This window comes from Spermophilus citellus, assembly GCF_964194105.1.
Source record: "Spermophilus citellus genome assembly, chromosome: 1".
Lineage (NCBI taxonomy): Eukaryota > Metazoa > Chordata > Mammalia > Rodentia > Sciuridae > Spermophilus > Spermophilus citellus.
The window spans coordinates 70,423,010-70,436,358 of NC_138182.1; the positions used below are offsets into that span (position 1 = coordinate 70,423,010).

Below are 13,349 nucleotides of genomic sequence, written 5' to 3' on the forward strand. Positions count from 1 at the left end.
CCTAGCATGCACAATGCACTGGGTTCTATCCTTAGCACCACATAAATGTAAAATAAAGATATTGTGTGTCCACCTAAAACTTAAGAATAAATATTTTTAAATTTTTTTTGATCAAGCCTATTTTACCATTAAAAAGTGTATCATTCCTTCTTTGAGTGGCATCATAAGGCATCTTCTAATACAGAAAGTTTAAAAGCAGATATATGGGAGAAATATGGATAGTATATTAACAAAAGAAAGCTGGAATAAATGTTAATATTCCATGCAATAGAATTCAAACAAAAAGTGTGACTAGGAATAAAGAGAATGCCTACAAAATAAAATAATTTAAAAATATTTAGATTAATAACAATTCTAAAATGAAATAATTACTAAAATAATTCTGAACTACAAGGAGAAGTAGATACATCTACAGTTGTATTATTTTAACATTTCTGTCAGTAATTGACATTTCAAGGAAACCAAAAATAGATGGCAATATTTAAATATAACAACATACATTTACATCTATACAATAGGAATTCGGAACCCCAAAATTAGAGAATTCACAATCTTTTAAAATTTTCACAGAATGTGTACAAAAATGTACCACACACTTGCCATAAAGCAAGCCTCAACAACTTTGCAAAGAACTGGATCATACATATTAAATTCTCTAATTATAATACAATTATGTTGAAAATTAATATAAAAAGAGATAATTAAGAAAGCTCAAAATGTTTTTAAGAAAACTTTTTCTTTCTTTTTTTTTTCTTTCTTGTGTGTGTGAGTGTGTGTGTGTGTGTACGCGCGTGCGTCAGGGATTGAACCCACAGATGCTTAACCATAGAGCCATATCCTCAGCACCCCCCCCCTTTTTTTTTAAATTTTGAGACAGGTTCTCACTAGATTGCTTTACAGCCTCACTAAGTTGCTGGCCTTGAACTTGCAATCCGCCTGCCTCAGCCTCCAGAGCCACTAGAATTATAGGCATGCACCACCCATGCCTGGCAAGAAATTTTTTTCTAATTCTTGGATCACAGAAGAAATTATAATGAAAATTATAAAATATTTAGAACTAACCAATAACAAAATCATTATATATTAAGGACTGTAGTACTTTGGAAAGTGCAGTATTTCCGTTGTTGGGTTTGTATCACTTGGATGGTGCTCTTCCACAGAACATGTTATATAACTGATGAATTTGAATACAGCTGATCAAAGGGGATATAGATAAAGTCATTTCTATTGTGATCTTAGGGCAAAATTTTAATTATTGTCCTTTATCAGTATGTTTCAGAAATTACTAGAGACAACATTTAATAATATCCTCAGATAAAACCTGACAGATGCACCAGACAAACAGTAGATGGTGGGGAAGCCATTCTCTCCTGAGCGGGAAAGAGCAGCAGGGTGACCTTGGCTTTGGCCTGTGTGTCTACTGAGTTACTTGAAGGCAGAGTAAACAGGGGAGGGGTGGTCTGTGGAGAGAGCTTAAGGTTCCTCTTCACTGGCAGGCCTGTGTGCCCTTCACTCACATCCCACCCCCACACCAGAGTCAAACAGGAAGTGGAGAAAGACTGACTCTCCAAGTTCCTTCCTAGTTGGTTCCCTTCTATGAGAGTTAAAAGTAAGATACTTTTTAGAAAAGGTGCTAGTAGGCCTTACGTTGGAATGGTGGTTTGAAGCTGAGCCCTTTTGTCCCTTCCTTGCATGAGGTTGAAGAGCAAGCCCGGCTTGTGATCTCCTCTGCCCCAAGAAAGCTGGAGATGTGGGCTCAACGAATATCAAGTCAAGGCATTATGGAAAATGCTAGAGTTTTCCCTTCCATTTCTTTGAGGAAAGCAACCAAGGATGCTACTCAGCTCACTTTTAGTGTCATAGACTTTCTGTGCAGGCCAGCAACCCCTCCACAAGGATCAAGCCAGACCACTAGTGAGAAGCTCACCTGAGATGGGCACAAAGGCTCCATTCATGAGTAGGGGTTCACTGCAGAATCCCTCCCTGCATTTCTGCATCTTCAGCACACATCTGGGGTCCTGAGTCAAACTGCCTGAAACCAGACACACTTTCAGGAGCCCCACTGCTGGCTACAGTGTGTGTTTGGGGGATCCCCAGGACCACATGCACCTTTGGTGATTCACTGGAAGGATATGGGATGTAGTGTCCTTGTGGCTTTGGCTTATTACAGTGTAATGATGCACGACAGAAACAGCAAGAGAAAAAATCAGAGAGAAATTCATGCACTAGCTTCACTCTCTCCCTGGGGGGGTCACACTAAATGTACTCCTTTTTTCAGTGATGAAAAATTCATGTGCAAGCAATGTTTCTACTGTAGGAGAGACTCAGCCCTCAAAGTTTTAACTAGTGGCTGGTTAAAGCAGGCGCCCTCTGCCTAGAAATGATCTGAATTCTAAACTCAAAGAAGGAAAGCAGCCGTCCAATATAAATCAATTTGCAGAGAGCCACTCTTATCAGTCAGGAGTAGGTCAAGTACTAGTTCCCAGATGCTTGTAAGCTGCCCTATTGCTACAGCAGCTTCAAGCCTCCATGTTACCTATTTTGCACAGATTTTCTCACCCCCAAAACTCTTCATTTCCTGTTTGTGTGATTTTGTAGGGTACAAAAGTGTTACCCAAACTTGGACTTCTTCACACAAGGACTTGCCACTGCACTGCTGCACCTGCTCCTTGAGCTGTGTGTTGTATCACCTTATGGGGAGCAAGCTAGACCTGATGGCCCAATCCACTTAAACCTGTCACAGACCAAAGAGCTGCAAGGATTTAACCCAGTCACTTACAATGAGAATATGTGAGTTTTAAAGGAATTTTTATAAATTATATTTTATAGCAATTTCACTTGCAACTAAGAGAAAGAGAGAGAGAGAGAGAGAGAGAGAGAGAGAGAGAGAGAGAGAGAGAGAGATATCACAGTCAGATAAATGCTCTATGATAAGCCCCAGGGACCATTTTAAGCCTGTGTAGAGAAACTGCAGGGGATGCTGGGCATTTATTCAATTCAAATCATTGTGCTGAGGGCTTCATATGCACCAGGGGATGTGCTTGGTGGGGCAATGGAGCCATGAACAAAACAGGCAAAACCTCCTGCTCCTGTGAATTTACAGTCTAGTGTGGAATAGACAGACAATAAGTAAAGAGGAAAGTCTTCCGTGCCATGATTCCTGCATCTCTGCCATGGTAGGAAGGGCAGCGTCTAGAAGCTGAGTTGGGTTCAGGGACCAGGAGAATCCAAAGCATGTGACCCTTCCCTTCATGTATTTAAATAGCTTTCTGGGACTACAAAGGACATGTGGCACTATTACAGCATCCTTGTCAATGCTAGCAGGATCTGCCTAACAAAGTGAAGCTAGAGGGAACCTAAGAGGGACAAAAGTCTCAACAAGATGCACCACTTTTCTCTCCAGCAGAGCTCTGCAGTCACGTTCAGGTATGCATATGTGCGTGCAGTCCCTTCTCACCACGACATTCACCTGAAATAGTGAAGTTTGAGGGGTTGTTGTTGCTGTTGTTGTTGTTGTTTAATCACTCAGAAATTGCTTCACTTATCCTCTCTTCTCCAATCCTATGTAAAAAGGAAAAGGAAAGAAAATAGCAGAGGATGAGTGCACAGAAAGCAATAATTCAAAAGATATCCAAATCAGATGAGTATTTTACAGATAACTACTCCGATTTCTGCTAATACCTGGGTGTCCAGCAGTTTACACATATATAGCATATCCAAAAGGTATGATATGCATAGTAACTTTTTTAAAGTGACATGGCTTTATCCAAATCATGAATAGAAAATAACTAAAATTAGTTCAGTTGTAAATGGAGAAACTGATATTCAAAGAACACCATCTCACTTAAATTCTCCCTGCTTTTTGTCATGGTTATTATTAATAACATATCAACCCACATAGTTATAGTTAGTGCCTATGAAAGGAACCAGCCTGAAGATTCAGGAGAAACTCTAGAACAGCCCAAGGTCCATCTGTTTGAAACATGGAATGAGAGTGTTGCTTCTGACTTTAAAGACTGGAAAATCTCCAGGCGCGGTGGCACACACCTGTATTCCCAGGATGATCACAAGTTCTAGGCCAGCCTCAGCAACTTAGCAAGATCTCAAGATAAAATAAAAGAACGGTTACAAAATAAAAAGGCTGGGGATGTTGCTCAGTGGTACAGTGCTTGCCTACCATGTGTAAGCTTCTGGGATCAATCCCCACACCATGGAGTGGGGGTGGGGAATCCTGAAAATCAAAATAAAAATATGCTTACATAGAAACCATGATAATTTTTTTAAAAAATTTTTTTGCTTTTTTATTTCATTTATTTATCATTTTTATGTGATGCTGCTGAGGATCAAACTCAGAGCCTCACAGGTACTAGGCAAGTGCTCTGCCACTGAGCTACAGCCCCAGTCCCTGTGCTGAATAATTTAATGATGGTTTTTGTGAGTCAAGATCACATTTGAGCCAGGCATGATAGTGCACACTTGTAATCCCAGCAACTTGGGAGGCTAAGGCAGGAAGATCACAAGTTCAAAGCCAGCCTCAACAACTTAGTGAGGCCCTGAGCAACTTAGCAAGACCCTATCTCCAAAAAAAAAAAAAAAGAGGTGGGAGTTGGGGACGTGGCTCAGTGGGGTTTAGTGTCCCTGGGTTCAATTCCTTGTATAAGGGGAAAAAAAATCACATTTGAAGTACCCACAATCAAATGGTAAAGTAATTCATTTGGTTGGAGCTAAAGTATTTTTACTTGGGCAAATTCCTCTAAATATCATAGCTGAAGCACCACTTTTCTAATGTGCTATAAAACAACTCCCCCATCATTTTTCCTGCGCCAGCAGAAATATGCCAAGGGGCTATGCCACAAAAGCAAATGTTGGTGGCATTCTGTTGGTTGCATCCCCGTGGGGCTCACTCACATCCTTGTCACGTCTAGGATTCTGTGCTGCAGCATCGCCGTCATTAGCAGCAAACCTACGGGATGAGAAAACCTAACTGAGCGGGAGAAAATGTTCTTAGGTGCCTGAAACCATGATTGTAAAAAGGATTAACACCATCAGTTCCCGGTGGACTCTCAACACTGCAATATTCAGAACTGAAGCTCACAGACACATAAGAGATCTGTTCCAAGAGAATTCATTTAAATATCCAATTAGTAAGAAAAATGAAGGCCAAATTTACTAGGATCAATAGGAAGCAATCAAAGCAAATGCAATTTAATCCACACAGCTGAAGGATATAATAAAAGAGAACTAATATGTAGAATTTTTCCCTTACAAAGCAAATCAATGTATTTTGAAAGAATATGTCTTCCGTATGATTCAAAGCCCTCTGGTCTCATCACCTTAAATCATAGTCCTTGACATCCCCACCTGCAACCTGAAGCCAATTAACCAAATACTGCAGCCACATAACTAAAGATGATTTGTCAAGCTATCAGAACATTAATGCTCATCAGGAGGAAGGAAAAGAGGGAGCACTGCAGAACCTGTTTACCTGGCCGGGAACTTTCCACCTTCTGCTTCCTCTTTGTCCCCGTGGATTGTCACCCTGATGTACTAGAATCCACAAGCAGGAAGGCTTTGGCTGCCCTCCCAAGGGAAACACAGCAGCAGCCGCTGGGCCTTCCAGCAGAGGGCAGAGCAGGAAGGGTCCTTCACAGAACTGTTGACAAGGCAGTCCTTCCCATCCAGGGCACCCAGGGTCACTGCAAGACCACCTGCAAAGACAGAGAGTGGAGGTTAATGAAGGCAGCTGACAAAAACATATGAACCCTCTGACACTGAGAGCAAGGGCCTAAGGTTCGATAGTTACACGTCTACCTATATCACATTATCACACCACTGCATAAATGTGCAACTACAGTAACAAAAGAATGAGTGTGCATGTGAGCAGGAACACACAATTAGAATATAAAAACAGCCTTTCTTTTTTTTTAATTTTTTATTTGTTTTAATTAGTTACACATGACAGTACAATGACTGACATATCATACATTTGAATCAGATGGGGTATAATTTCTCATTTTTCTGAGTATACAGGTTGCAGAATCACATTGGTCATACAGTCACATATATACACACAGCAATAATAATGTCTATTTCATTCTACTATCCTTCCTTTCCCCCCATCCCCTCCCCGCCCCTCCCATCACTTCTCTCTACCCAATCTAAGGTGACACTATTCTTTTTTTTTCTCACACCTTCATACATGTATTTTGTATAACCATGAGGGTCTCCTTCCATCTTCCATGCAATTCCCCTTCTCCCTCCCTTTCCCTCCCACCTCTCTTCCCTCTCTAGAGGTAATCTTCTTCTCATGCTCTTCCTTCCTACCCTCATTTTGAGTCATCCCCTTTATATTAGAGAAGACATTCAGCATTTGTTTTTTAGGTATTGGCTAACTTCACTTCGAATAATCTGATCTAATGCCATCCATTTCCCTGAAAACGCCATGATCTTGTTATTTTTTAGTGCTGAGTAATATTCCATTGTGTATATATGCCACATTTTTTTATCCATTCATCCATTGAAGGGCATCTAGGTTGGCTCCACAGTCTAGCTATTGTGAATTTTGCTGCTATAAACATTAATGTGGCTGTGTCCCTGTAGTATTCTGTTTTTAGGTCCTTTGGGTATAGACCGAGAAGAGGGATAGTTGGGTCAAATGGTGGTTCCATTCCCAGCTTTCCAAGGAATCTCCATACTGCTTTTCAAGTTGGCTGCACCAATATGCAGTCCCACCAGCAATGTATGAGTGTACCTTTTTCCCCAACATCCTTGCCAGCACTTGTTTGACTTCATAATGGCTGCCTTTCTTATTGGAGTGAGATGGTATCTTAGAGTAGTTTTAATTTGCATTTCTTTGATTGCTAGAGATAGTGAGCTTTTTTTCGTGTAATTGTTGATTGATTGCATTCTGAGAAGTGTCTGTTCAGGTCCTTAGCCCATTTATTGATTGGGTTACTTGTTTTTTTGGTGCTTAGCTTGTTGAGTTCTTTGTATATCCTAGAGATTAGAGCTCTATCTGATGTGTGAGGGGTAAAAATTTGTTCCCAGGATGTAGGCTCCCTGTTCACCTCACATATTATTTCTCTTGCTGAAAAAAAAAAAACTTTTTAGTTTGAATTCGTCCCATTTGTTGATTCTTGGTTTTAATTCTTGTGCTATGGGTGTCTTATTAAGGAAATTGGGGCCTAACCCCATGTGATGGAAATTAGGGCCAATAAAAACAGCATTTCTTTAAAGTATTCTAGAGTTAAAAATGACTTTAAATTAATCCATTTACTTTGTCTTTATAAGCCAGGATAACAATAATTATCAAAGTTAGTCAGATATTCTTTCGTAAAAAGTTGGTGACAAATATTAAAACACAGGCCCTGTCATGAGGGATTTTGTATAGTTTCAATGGAGCCCTGGCAGCATGGGACTTTAGAGATGCAAAGGGCTTATTTTAATCTCATAAGAACAAAAGTATACGTATATATAAGCAATATTAAATTCTGAAGACACAAGCTGGGATACCACATCATGACATAAATTTTTGCTAAATATTTCAAGTCTGGTACCAAGTAAAACTATTGTTAAACATGTGAGGTAACTTTTTACTTCCTAAAAACAAAAGAATTTTAAAATAGCACAAAAGAATTTCAAAATAGAACAAAAGAATTTCAAAATGGAACAAAAGAGTTTTAAAATAGCAGTACTTTTTTAGATTGATTTACGAGTAATACTGTCTTAGGTGTGAAAATGCTAATTTTAACATCAGATGTTAGAGGCAACAATCTTTACCAAGCTCTCTCTAGGCAATCCTATGTGCAGTGGAAGAAAAGAGTAAATTCTTAAATATCAGTAACACAAATAAAATGAATCTCCCTTTGCGTCTACTTTATAAGAGGAAAGTCCAAGTCATCAGCTTTCCTCATTTTAACTCTTTCAAACTTCTTTTGCCCTAAGGCCAAAGTTCTTTCTTTTTCTAAGTACTCATTTATTCCAACAAATTTCTTACTCTTAAATAAAACCCCAATCTGTCTCCCAAATAAATCTATAAACTCTTAACTTTTATGGAAGTATAATTTCCAAAGCAATAAAATCAGGACCCTTGGGAAAATCCAAAATGAATATATCAATCATATTAATTAATGAATTAGATGTTAAATCTGTCCCAAAAAACATTTGAGAAGACAAGGAGAAGACAAGAGTGGATTCACTCATGTTATCTCCCTTGATCCTAAAGCCTTAAAATAAAATGTAGAAGGAGGAGTAGAAAAAGAAGAAGAGGAAGAGGAGGAGGAGGAGGAGGAAGAGAAAGAGAAGGAGGAGGAGGAGGAGAGGAAGAAGAAGAGGGGGGAGGAGAAGAAGAAGAGGAAGAGGAAGAGGAAGAAGATGAAGACGAAAAAGAAGAAAGAAAGAAAGAAAGAAAGAAAGAAAGAAAGAAAGAAAGAAAGAAAGAAAGAAAGAAAGAAAGAAAGAAAGAAAGAAAGCCTGGATCTCTTGTGTTAAAATAATCAACTAGAAGACCATCAGGCTGAGATGTCCCAGCACCTTGGCTCCTATATCAGCAAGCAGAAAACCAGCTCAGAGTGATGATAATAGCCTACAAAAATAAAACTGAAGCTTGACCAATCAGAGACTACCAACTAACCTCCAACTAGGAACTTCCCACTTTAACCAATCAAATATTTTATTTGTCTTGCTTCCAAGAACACTTTACAAAAGTTTTCTTCTTTTGACCCTGAGGGGGAGTTCTGAATTGCTTGTGAGCTGGTACTGCCCAATTCATATATGAATGTCTGCCCAAATAAACCCACCAAAATTTTAATGTGCCAATGTTTATCTTATGCTTATTCTGGGAATGCTGGCTCTCATGTAAGGCGCCCACACAGGTCTCTTGGTTATACAAAACCCAAGACTGCCCCATGGAATAATGCATTACCTGAAAGCCAGCCCAGCCACATAATTGAAGACACCACTGTGGATAACCAGCTTAGTCAAGCCTTCCAATAACTGCAGCTGCATCAAAGCCCATGCAAAGTCCAGCTAAGCCCAGCTGGCCAAGCCACAAAACCAAGGAAATGAACTATGGGTTAACTATGGGTTAATTTGGGGTGAGGGGGATACCAGGAATTGAACTCAGGAATACTCAACCACTGAGCTACATCCCCAGCCCAATTTTGTATTTTATTTAGAGGCAGGGTCTCACTGAGTTTCTTAGTGCCTTGCTTTTGCTGAGGCTGGCTTTGATCTTGAAATCCTCCTGTCTTAGCCTCCCAAGCTGCTGGGATTACAGACAGGTATGCACGCCACCATGCCTGGCCAACTCACTCAGTTTTGATGGTGTTTGTTACACAGCCATAAGAATCTAAAATACTATTGACTGGTCAGTTTTTCATTGCTGTGACAAATGCCCATCAAAAACTTATAGAAAAAAAAGATTTATTTGGAGCTCACAGTTTCAGTACCTGCTGGACTAGATCCATTGGGGCCTGAGGTGAAGCAGAACATCATTGGTACCAGGGCATGGTGGAAGAAAGTGCTCAGCTTGTGGCAGCAAGGTAGCAGAGAGAGCCAGAGAGGAAGCAGCAAGGGACCTTTCAGGATACACCCTACCTTACTCCAACTACTTTCTACCTCCCACTTCTCAATAGTCCATTTAAACCATGAATCCATCAAATGGATTAATCCACTAATGAGGTTATAACTCTCAATCTAATCATTTCCTCTGAACATTGATGCATTGGGGACCAAGCCTTTAACACATGAGTCTTTGGGAGTCACGTCACATTCAAACTATAATAACTATGTATATAAAATAGCAGTAAGAAACCTATTTGAGTAGATATATACAAATATCAATAAGCAACTCCTTCCTGGACTAAATAACAGTCATCAGCATGGGACACCTCCAAGTTGTTTCCCAAAATTTCAAAAATATTGCAACTCTTAAAATAAAATTGACTTTGCTTTGAAAAAAAAATAAACATATACAATCCCTTATGAAGAGAATAAAATAATAAAAAGTCAAGGAAATATCCGAAACACTTATAAATCAATCTTTAATTTGAAGATGTGACTATTCTAAAAGTGCACTGAAAAGGTCCAGAAATAGGCAAACCTTCCACTGTGATTTCCAAAAAGCCTTGAGGCCTCAAAGTCTGGACTTCATGCCACTGCCACTTGTCACCACCTACCTTGTAACAAAATCTGCCTATGACTCATGTGTCCCTTGAGAAGCAATGGTACAGAGGAGTGCTTCCTAAATTTGTCTGCATGTGAGAATCATCTGCAAATCTTAAAAATTCCAGCCATCAGCCAAACCAACAAAAACCCAATTGCAAGAGGTGGGAGGCATTGATGGCTTTGGACCCCATCAGATGCGGCCAAGTTGAGTAAGCAGCGGTTACTCTAGCTGGAGCACTGAGAAATCACTTGGGGCACACAAAAAACACTAGCTTCGGTTTCTGCCCCAACCGAGTCTGATTTAACTGATTCAGATGTAAAGCCCAGCATTAGTTTTTAAAAGCCTCCCAAGTGGTTCTCATATGCAGTGAAGTTTGAGAACCACAGACCCAAAGCCTTGCACGGACGATCAAAATAGTAGCTGGCAGCACTGGCGAGGAAGACAATTTTAATATCAGTGAGAATTAATTAAAATGAACAGTTGGTCTCACAGCTTTCAGCTAACTTACCAGTAAAATGACAGCATCGAGCTCACTGAAGTTCATGTCTGCCAAATCTTGAAGGTCCCATGGGCTCTCCTGGCACTTTCCTCACCCACATTTCTCTTCTCTTCTGCTGGGCTCTCTTTCAAGTGATTAATGATGTGCATCTGCTCAGCATTAGGAGCAAATACCTTCACCCTCAGAAATAGAAATAAAAACAAATGATGTCATCGCCCATATGAAAACAATCAAGCAAATAAATCTGAGTCCAAAGCAGAAAAGAAAATCAGAAAAAAAAAAAAACACTAAGTAATTCCATGTGCATTCAGGGCCGTACCAGCTGCAAATGTTACGACTCAACCACAAGGAAGAAAGTGCAGGACCTTCCAGGAGAAGAAAAATGGAGCTATAAATTAGTTTCTATAAATAAAAGGAGATCACATAGAGGTTTTCAGATAAATAGATATATTCTTTTTAAAGAGTTGGAGGAGAAGACCTAATTTCATAGTTACCACCACATAGGGCTCAAAACATGGAGGAATTGGCTGAATCAGCCCTTGAAATCCTTTCAAAGCAGTGATTCTCAGCCCAGAATGCACATAAGAATCACCTGGGAAGTTTAGGGGCCAATAGACTAGTTAAATAGGACTTTCTGGAGAAAAAGAGCCAGCCTGGGCATTGCTATGTCTTAAAGTCTCCCCCGGTGACCTTGATCTAATGCAAATGCGAACTGGAACTCAGGGCTCTGAGTGAAAATCCCAAGAGACTTTCATACCAAGATCCTGAGTAAAACATTTGGTAGGTCTCACTTGACCTGCTTACACGCATTTAACCCCACCAAACTCTGGATTAATACCCCCAGTCCACTTTCAGAAATACTCGGTGAGAAAAGGGATCACTCTAGTTTCCCTGTCCCCTACCCTTGGTCACAAGAGGGAAGGAAGGAAGCTCAGAGGAGCCACCTGTATGCCGGTGGGTATCTTAGTCCATTTTCTATTGCTACAACAATATACCTAAGGTTGGGCCATTTATAAAGGAAAGAGGTTTATTTTAGCTCATAGCTCTGGAAGTCTCAGTGCATAGTACTGGTACCTGTTTGGCTTTTGGTGAAGCCATGTGCTGGTCCAGGCATGGTGGAAAATCAGAAAGCAAGTGGACACTTTATGAAGGGAGAGATCACAAGGCAAGAGAGTCAACAGAGGAAGCTGAACTCTCGTTTTACAACAACCCATTCTTTTTAAAAATAAATATTTATTTTATGCGGCACTGAGAATCAAACCCAGTGCCTCACTCACGTGAGGAAAGAACTCAACCACTGAGCTACAACCCCAGCCCCAACAACCCATTCTTGACATAACTCACCTACTCTCACAAGAACTTCATTAATTCCTTAATGAGGATGGTGCACTGCAACCTCATTGACTCATGAAGGTCCTGTCACCTCTCAACAGGGTTACATTGGAGAGGAGATCTCCAACCCATGGATTTGGAGAACAAACATTCAAATCATTTCATGGAGCCTTTGAGTCCTATCTTCTTCATTGGTTTCTCTAACTCAAAGCTTACAGGTCCACTTTGCCACAAAGTGCACAAAGCTGGTCTGAGTCAAACATCCCTTGACTCTCTGAGAGGCTGTCATTAGAGCTAAAAAATTATAAAATCACGAGTCTGAATTTCCTGTTACTAAACTTTGTATTTGACAACTGTAGGGCAGGCCCAAAATGGCTGTAGTTAGGCTCCCTCACCAAAACTTCCGGTGGGCTGTTTTTAGTGTGTAGTCAAGGTCATAAACACTCTGATTTAACATATCTACCTTAAGGTCATAAACATTTGCTTGTGAGCATGTGCCCACTGATATAACCTACTGATACTGTGTCTTCTTTGTCTGGTTCTTCTTTGGAGGACTGGGGTTGTGGCTCAGAGGTAGAACGCTCGCCTAGCACATGCGAGGCCCTGGGTTCAATCCTCAGCACCACATATAAATAAATAAATAAAGGTATTGTGTTCAACTACAACTAAAAAAAAAAAATTAAATAAAAAAAGTAAAGCTAAAAATGTGAAAAAAAAAAAGGCCTCTGGAAAAGACTTCGTGGGGGGGGGGCTGCTAAATGGAACTGGCTGGGGGATAAATGGAACAGGTTGGGGGCTAAAGCTGGAGCTGGGGTCTGGTTAGAAGCTGCTGCCACCTCTGAATAAAGCAAGTACACTGTTCCAACTGTGCTTTAGATCTTCTCTCACCTGTTGGGATCCAAAATCTCTTTACCACAGTCTGAGCCTCCTCCTGACTACCTATCTATCTATTTATCTATCTATATTTTTTTCTAAGCATTCTTCATCATATTTTCATTTCATAAACTTGAGTAACAGCTTCTATCTTTGTTGTGTGCATGTAAAAGATATATTCTAAGCATGTGCATATATATGCACTCACATGCACACACATCTTCTATTATTAATGTGAAGGCCATAAACAACACATGCAAAGAAATGTGGATTTGGTTTTAAACCAATGATTCTGCAAACAGATTACCTTCAGTTGTTTGTAGAATTAATGGAATCCACCTGCCCAAAGAGTGAAAGATGTTTTCAATGGGTGCATGTCCCTTGGAAACTTTAGCAGGCACCAAGGCATTTGCTGCATTGCTATCAAGAGCAAATAAGTCCATCAACTTCCACTAGACTTCATCCCAGCAACCTGGG

General features: G+C 40.1%; 1 long non-coding RNA gene across 1 annotated transcript; it reads right to left on the bottom strand.

Annotated features, from left to right (window-relative positions):
* Positions 1-2,969: 2,969 nt before the first annotated feature.
* Positions 2,970-11,965, bottom strand: LOC308650386. Its single transcript, XR_014022323.1, has 4 exons — positions 10,677-11,965; positions 5,486-5,708; positions 4,909-4,963; positions 2,970-3,561 (listed from the first exon to the last, which is right to left on the bottom strand). It is a non-coding gene; the product is annotated as an uncharacterized lncRNA (long non-coding RNA).
* Positions 11,966-13,349: the final 1,384 nt, after the last annotated feature.